This window comes from Lepidochelys kempii, chromosome 2 (assembly GCF_965140265.1).
Source record: "Lepidochelys kempii isolate rLepKem1 chromosome 2, rLepKem1.hap2, whole genome shotgun sequence".
NCBI lineage: Eukaryota > Metazoa > Chordata > Testudines > Cheloniidae > Lepidochelys > Lepidochelys kempii.
The window spans coordinates 78,412,035-78,420,745 of NC_133257.1; the positions used below are offsets into that span (position 1 = coordinate 78,412,035).

General features: G+C 46.0%; 1 pseudogene; it reads right to left on the reverse strand.

Moving 5' to 3' along the window:
- Positions 1-8,250: 8,250 nt before the first annotated feature.
- Positions 8,251-8,487, reverse strand: LOC140905926 (TP53-regulated inhibitor of apoptosis 1 pseudogene; annotated as a pseudogene).
- Positions 8,488-8,711: the final 224 nt, after the last annotated feature.

An 8,711-nucleotide genomic window follows, 5' to 3' on the forward strand; every position in this document is an offset into this window, starting at 1 on the left:
CTCTAAGGTGCCACAAGTACTCCTGTTCTTTTTGAGAATTAACAGATATATAGATGAACATGATGTTGCGGAAGAGTCAAGATGGGTTTTGTAAAGGGAAATCATGCCTCACCAATCTATTAGAATTTTTTGAGGAGATCAACAAACAGCTGGTCAAGGGTGATTCAGTGGATATAGTGTATTTAGATTTTCAGAAAGCCTTTGACAAGGTCCCTCATCAAAGGCTCTTAAGCAAACTAAACAATCATGGGATAAGAGGGAAGGCCCTCTTATGGATCAGTAACTGGTTAAAATGTAAGAAACAATGGGTAGAAATAAATGGTCAGTTTTCACAGTGTGACAAGTTAAGTAGAGGAGTCCCCCCAAGGATCTGTACAGGGACAAGTGCTGTTCAACATATTCATAAATGATCTGGAAAAAGTGACATGGCAAAGTTTGCAAACTCTACTTAATTAGTCAATATAGTTAAGTCCAAAGCAAACTGCAAAGAGTTACAGAGGAATATCACAACACTGGATGACCAGGAAACTAAGGGTATGTCTACAGTACGGAATAAGGTCGAATTTATAGAAGTCGTTTTTTTAGAAATCGGTTTTATATATTCGAGTGTGTGCGTCCTCACAGAAAATGCTCTAAGTGCATTAACTCGGTGGAGCGCTTCCACAGTACCGAGGCTAGAGTCGACTTCCGGAGCGTTGCACTGTGGGTAGCTATCCCACAGTTCCCGCAGTCTCCGCTGCCCATTGGAATTCTGGGTTGAGATCCCAATGCCTGATGGGGCTAAAATATTGTCGCGGGTGGTTCTGGGTACATATCGTCAGGCCCCCGTTCCCTCCCTCCCTCCGTGAAAGCAAGGGCAGACAATCGTTTCACGCCTTCTTTCCTGAGTTACCTGTGCAGACGCCATACCATGGCAAGCATGGAGCCTGCTCAGGTAACCGTCACCCTATGTCTCCTGGGTGCTGGCAGACGTGGTACGGCTTTGCTACACAGTAGCAGCAACCCATTGCCTTCTGGCAGCAGACGGTGCAGTATGACTGGTAGTCGTCCTTGTCATGTCCGAGGTGCTCCTGGCCACGTCGGCTGGGAGCGCCTGGGCAGACATGGGCGCAGGGACTAAATTTGGAGTGACTTGACCAGGTCATTCTCTTTAGTCCTGCAGTCAGTCCTATTGAACCGTCTTATGGTGAGCAGGCAGGCGATACGGATTGCTAGCAGTCATACTGTACAATCTTCTGCCAGGCAGGCAAGAGATGAGGATTGCTAGCAGTCGTATTGTACCATCTTCTGCCTGGCAGGCAAGAGATGAAGATGGCTAGCAGTCGTACTGTACCATCTTCTGCCGAGCAGCCATGAGATGTGGATGGCATGCAGTCCTTCTGCACCGTCTGCTGCCAGCCAAAGATGTAAAAGATAGATGGAGTGGATCAAAACAAGAAATAGACCAGATTTGTTTTGTATTCATTTGCTTCCCCCGCCCCCCCGTCTAGGGGACTCATTCCTCTAGGTCACACTGCAGTCACTCACAGAGAAGGTGCAGCGAGGTAAATCTAGCCATGTATCAATCAGAGGCCATCCTAACCTCCTTGTTCCAATAAGAACGATAACTTAGGTGCACCATTTCTTATTGGAACCCTCCATGAAGTCCTGCCTGAAATACTCCTTGATGTAAAGCCACACCCTTTGTTGATTTTAGCTCCCTGAAGCCAACCCTGTAAGCCGTGTCCTCAGTCGCCCCTCCCTCCGTCAGAGCAACGGCAGACAATCGTTCCGCGCCTTTTTTCTGTGCGGACGCCATACCAAGGCAAGCATGGAGGCCGCTCAGCTCACTTTGTCACTTTGGCAATTAGGAGCACATTAAACACCACACACATTATACAGCAGTATATGCAGCACCGGAACCTGGCAACGCGATACCGGGCGAGGAGGTGACGTCAGCGCGGTCACGTGAGCGATCAGGACATGGACACAGATTTCTCTGAAAGCATGGGCCCTGCCAATGCATGCATCATGGTGCTAATGGGGCAGGTTCATGCTGTGGAACGCCAATTCTTGGCCTGGGAAACAAGCACAGACTGGTGGGACCGCATAGTGTTGCAGGTCTGGGACGATTCCCAGTGGCTGCAAAACTTTCGCATGCGTAAGGGCACTTTCATGGAACTTTGTGACTTGCTTTCCCCTGCCCTGAAGCGCATGAATACCAAGATGAGAGCAGCCCGCGCAGTTGAGAAGCGAGTGGCGATAGCTCTGTGGAAGCTTGCAACGCCAGACAGCTACCAGTCAGTTGGGAATCAATTTGGAGTGGGCAAATCTACTGTGGGGGCTGCTGTGATGCAAGTAGCCCACGCAATCAAAGATCTGCTGATATCAAGGGTAGTGACCCTGGGAAATGTGCAGGTCATAGTGGATGGCTTTGCTGCAATGGGATTCCCTAACTGTGGTGGGGTGATAGATGGAACCCATATCCCTATCTTGGCACCGGAGCACCAAGCCACCGAGTACATAAACTGCAAGGGGTGCTTTTCGATAGTGCTGCAAGCTCTGGTGGATCACAAGGGACGTTTCACCAACATCAATGTGGGATGGCCGGGAAAGGTACATGACGCTCGCATCTTCAGGAACTCTGGTCTGTTTCAAAAGCTGCAGGAAGGGACTTTATTCCCAGACCAGAAAATAACTGTTGGGGATGTTGAAATGCCTATATGTATCCTTGGGGACCCAGCCTACCCCTTAATGCCATGGCTCATGAAGCCATACACAGGCAGCCTGGACAGTAGTCAGGAGCTGTTCAACTACAGGCTGAGCAAGTGCAGAATGGTGGTAGAATGTGCATTTGGACGTTTAAAGGCGCGCTGGCGCAGTTTACTGACTCGCTTAGACCTCAGCGAAACCAATATTCCCACTGTTATTACTGCTTGCTGTGTGCTCCACAATATCTGTGAGAGTAAGGGGGAGACGTTTATGGCGGGGTGGGAGGTTGAGGCAAATCGCCTGGCTGCTGGTTACGCGCAGCCAGACACCAGGGCGGTTAGAAGAGCACAGGAGGGCGCGGTACGCATCAGAGAAGCTTTGAAAACCAGTTTCATGACTGGCCAGGCTACGGTGTGAAAGTTCTGTTTGTTTCTCCTTGATTAAACCCCCTGCCCCTTGGTTCACTCTACTTCCCTGTAAGCTAACCACCCGCCCCTCCTCCCGTCAATCACCGCTTGCAGAGGCAATAAAGTGATTGTTGCTTCACATTCATGCATTCTTTATTCATTCATCACACAAATAGGGGGATGACTACCAAGGTAGCCCAGGAGGGGTGGTGGAGGAGGGAAGGAAAATGCCACACAGCACTTTAAGCACAGCACTTTAAAAGTTTACAACTTTAAAATTTATTGAATGAAAGCCTTCTTTTTTTTGGGCAATCCTCTGTGGTGGGGTGGCTGGTTGGCCGGAGGCCCCCCCCCCACTGCGTTCTTGGGCGTCTGGGTGTGGAGGCTATGGAACTTGGGGAGGAGGGCGGTTGGTTACTCAGGGGCTGCAGTGGCAGTCTGTGCTCCAGCTGCCTTTGCTGCAGCTCAACCATACACTGGAGCATACTGGTTTGGTCCGCCAGCAGCCTCAGCATTGAATCCTGCCTCTTCTCATCATGCTGCCGCCACATTTGAGCTTCAGCCCTCTCTTCAGCCCGCCACTTACTCTCTTCAGCCCGCCACTTACTCTCTTCAGCCCGCCACCTCTCCTCCCGGTCATTTTGTGCTTTCCTGCACTCTGACATTATTTGCCTCCATGCATTCGTCTGTGCTCTGTCAGTGTGGGAGGACAGCATGAGCTCGGAGAACATTTCATCACGAGTGCGTTTTTTTTTCTTTCTAAGCTTCACTAGCCTCTGGGAAGGAGAAGATCCTGTGATCATTGAAACACATGCAGCTGGTGGAGAAAGAAAAAGGGACAGTGGTATTTAAAAAGACACATTTTATAAATCAGTGGCTACACTCTTTCAGGGTAATCCTTGCTGTTAATATTACATACATAGCACATGTGCTTTCGTTACAAGGTCGCATTTTGCCTCCCCCCACCGCGTGGCTACCCCCTCAACCCTCCCCCCTCCCTGTGGCTAACAGCGGGGAACATTTCTGTTTAGCCACAGGCAAACAGCCCAGCAGGAATGGGCTCCTCTGACTGTCTTCTGAAGAAAAGCACTCTATTTCAATTAGGTGACCATGAATTATATCTCACTCTCCTGATGATAACACAGAGAGATAAAGAACGGATGTTGTTTGAATGCCAGCAAAGATACACTGCAATGCTTTGTTCTACAATGATTCCCGAGTACGTGTTACTGGCCTGGAGTGGTAAAGTGTCCTACCATTAAGGACACAATAAGGCTGCCCTCCCCAGAAACCTTTTGCAAAGGCTTTAGGACTACATCTAGGAGAACCGCGAATGCCAGGGCAAAGTAATCCTTTCACATGCTTGCTTTTAAACCATGTATAGTATTTTAAAAGGTACACTCACCAGAGGTCCCTTCTCCGCCTGCTGGGTCCAGGAGGCAGCCTTGGGTGGGTTCGGGGGGTACTGGCTCCAGGTCCAGGGTGAGAAACAGTTCCTGGCTGTCGGGAAAACCGGTTTCTCCGCTTGCTTGCTGTGAGCTATCTACAACCTCATCATCATCATCATCTTCTTCGTCCCCAAAACCTGCTTCCGTATTGCCTCCATCTCCATTGAAGGAGTCAAACAACACGGCTGGGGTTGTGGTGGCTGAACCCCCTAAAATAGCATGCAGCTCATCATAGAAGCGGCATGTTTGGGGCTCTGACCCGGAGCGGCCATTCGCCTCTCTCGGTTTTCTGGTAGGCTTGCCTCAGCTCCTTCAGTTTCACGCAGGGGGTCCCTGTTATGGCCTCTGTCCTTCATGCCCTGGGAGATTTTGACAAAGGTTTTGGCATTTTGAAAACTGGAACAGAGTTCTGATAGCACAGATTCCTCTCCCCAAACAGCGATCAGATCCCGTACCTCCCGTTCGGTCCATGCTGGAGCTCTTTTGCGATTCTGGGACTCCATCATGGTCACCTGTGCTGATGAGCTCTGCATGGTCACCTGCAGCTTGCCACGCTGGCCAAACAGGAAATGAGATTTAAAAGTTCGCGGTTCTTTTCCTGTCTACCTGGCCAGTGCATCTGAGTTGAGAGTGCTGTCCAGAGCGGTCAGAATGGAGCACTCTGGGATAGCTCCCGGAGGCCAATACCATCGAATTGTGTCCACAGTACCCCAAATTCGAGCCGGCAACATCGATTTAAGCACTAATCCACTTGTCAGGGGTGGAGTAAGGAAATCGATTTTAAGAGCCCTTTAAGTCGAAATAAAGGGCTTCACTGTGTGGACGGGTGCAGGTTTACATCGATTTAACGCTGCTAACTTCGACCTCAAGTCCTAGTGTAGACCAGGGCTAAATAGCAGATGAAGCATAGTGTTGATAAATGGAAAGCAATGCACATTGGGGAACATAAACTCAACTATACATAGAAAATAATGGTGTCTTAATTAGCTGTTACCACTCGAGAAAGAGATCTTGGAGTCACTGTGGATAGTTCTCTGAAAATATCTGTTCAACATGCAGCAGCAGTCAGCAAAGGTAACAGAATGTTAGGAACCATCAGGAAAGGAATAGATATTATCATAGAAAATAGAAAATATCATAATGCCACTATATAAATCCATGGTGTGCCCAACACATTGAATACTGTATGCAGTTCTGGTCAACCTATCTCAAATATATATATTAGAATTGGAAAAGGTACAGAGAAAGGCATAAAAAATTATTAGAAGTATGGAACAGCTTCCGTATGAGGGGAAAATTAAAAGATGGGCTGTCCAGCTTGGAAAAAAAACATGACTAAGAGGGAATATGAAATTTATAAAGTCTATAAGATCATGAATTATTTACCCTATCACACAACATATAAACCAGGGCTCACCTAGTGAAATGAATAGGCAGGAAGTTTAAAACAAACATAAGAAACAACTTCTTCACACAATTCACAGTCAATCTGTGAATCTTGCTGCCAGGGGATGTTGTGAAGGCCAAAAGTATGCCTGGGATCTGCACCAGCAAATTGTTTTAAGGTATAGCATTGTGTAGACCATGTTACTGTGGTCTAATCTTGAAGCAACAATGGCCTGGATAACAATGGCAAGGTCCTCCCCAGAAAGCAAAGGTCACAACTTCCTGGAGGAGATGGTATAAAGCTGGCAGGGTTACTATTGTAATATAATAATCAAACAGGATTTAGAATCACCCCAAAATTGCAAATTCGGGTAACTAATACAGGATGGTTTCAGAGTAACAGTCGTGTTAGTCTGTATTCGCAAAAAGAAAAGGAGTACTTGTGGCACCTTAGAGACTAACCAATTTATTTGAGCATGAGCTTTCGTGAGCTACAGCTCACTTCATCGGATGCATACTGTGGAAACTGCAGCAGACTTTATATATACACAGAGAATATATAAAGTCTGCTGCAGTTTCCACGGTATGCATCCAATGAAGTGAGCTGTAGCTCACGAAAACTCATGCTCAAATAAATTGGTTAGTCTCTAAGGTGCCACAAGTACTCCTTTTCTTTTTGCTAATACAGGATGCATTCTCTTGATCAATGCTTAGCTGGATTTCATGGTGGAAAATGGAGAGAGCTGTTATTGTGAGTCTGCAGTTAGATAAGGTTGTTTTCCCAAGGCCACAGTTTAAAGTTATTTTCTCTTTCAGGTTTATTCATGACAAAAATATTCCTCCTTTCTTCCTGCTAATGATTGCTACATTTCCTGTTATTTTCCTGGCTGTAATGTTATATATTTCCAGGGGTTTTTTTTGTGTGTGTCTTTTTTTATATTTATTGAGACAAAATAACCTAGATTAATCAGATCTGTGGGTTTTGTTTCATTAATATCCATGTGTGTGTGTTGCAGCAAATAATTTTGAAGTAAATATGCATGATTGTTTAATTCCAGGGTAATAACCTATGCATCATCTGGAAGAGGGTTGAGTGTACATAGGTTATTATTATGACCCCTGGAGCTGCATTAATTTAGCAATTTTTTCAAAAGTGTGTGTTTGCATTAACAATCAAATCATTTTTTCTTCTTTGCTGACTTGCTTTTGTTTTGGAATTGCACTCCCTCTGTTTTTGTATAACGAAGAGGGTCCATTCATGCACTGAGTGAAAAGGTGCAGTGAGTCATCAAAGTGGGGTAATTTTACAAAGAAAAGGTGGTTGTGTAATAATTTGTTAAAAAGTTGGAAATAATTGGAAGAAATGCGCTGGACACTTTATAAATATGGCACGCGGGGTAAAAGAATTGTTATTATTTTGGAAATTAATCTCATTTTTTGATTGTGCATTGACAATTATGTGACTAGAACTTGTCAGTTCGATGTGTAACAATGCTTGAATAGCTTGTTTAATCAAAAAAACATTTGATTGTTTAAACCCAGACTAAATAACCGTTTCAGTGCTGCCTCACTCATAGTATGTGTTTTAGGAGCAGGATTTTGATATCGTCTTGTATTGTTTTTTTAAAAAGTGATACCAACATTATCATTACATAAGGATAATAGAGCAGCCATTAAAGGGACAGTCATGCCATGTGGAAAAAGCCAAGTACTGAGGACAGAACAGAATCCAGAGGAAGAATTCCAGGTAGTTTTCTACCCAGAGCTCCCTGGTAAGCCGAGGAAGCACACCCATGGCTACCCCCTTTCAAGCAGTGCAGTATATACCTTTCAAGTGTACTGGGCCCACTCCATTAGAATCAATGGGTTAAGTGCACCCCTGAGAGCATTCCTTTGTGCTCCCTAGTTCAGGGACAGTTGTATGACAGAGCACAAAGTAAAAAGAGACTCTTTGAGCACTCCTCCATCATGCCTTTGCCTGCGATAGGAGCCATACAATCTGGCCCAAATGAGTGTAGGGGAGATATTCAAAGGGAATTGGGGAATCAAGCATCCAATTCCCATTGGCTTTCACTGGGAGCTGATTGTGTAATTGCTCTTTGTACCTCAGAAAATCTCCTTCTGGAGTATGCATACATAGATGATATAGACCCAATCTATCTCCTATCTGTCTCTCACCCTATCAAAATTCCTTTCGACTTCAAACTGGAACACAACTGGAGAAGCAGCAGGCCCTACTGTACAATGGACTAGACTGAGTCTATGTGAGGTTCTTTTTCCAAGTCCAAAAGGTCATTGTAATGGCACAAGATGTCCAAACAAGATCAGGAGGAGCTTTCAGCTTTTCCTTTACTGGGACCCATGAATTCCAGCCCTTCGATGGGTATGTCTTTCTCCTTAATAGCTTTCTGCACGCAGAGCTGGTAGCGCTTGAATTGCTGCACGCAGGGGTCCCCCACGTTCTTCCCCTTGAGGAACTTCTTGGCAAACCAGCGGTTAAAGCACTGGTCATACTCGTGCTTCAGCTCTGTGCACGCCTCCCCCACGCTGTTCATGACGGAGCCTGGTCATGTGGCCTGTTCCTGCAACTATTAATCACATTTGACTTCACTATTCCCTTGCTGTGATGAGACTACTTGCATGAGAAAGCCAACCCTTCCAGGAATAATCCTGACTTGGGCAAATACTCTCATCCAATGTGGTGGGACCACTCGTGTGTAGGAGGGAGCATGATTTGGCCTATCAGGTATACTTCACAACTAATACACATATAATGTAA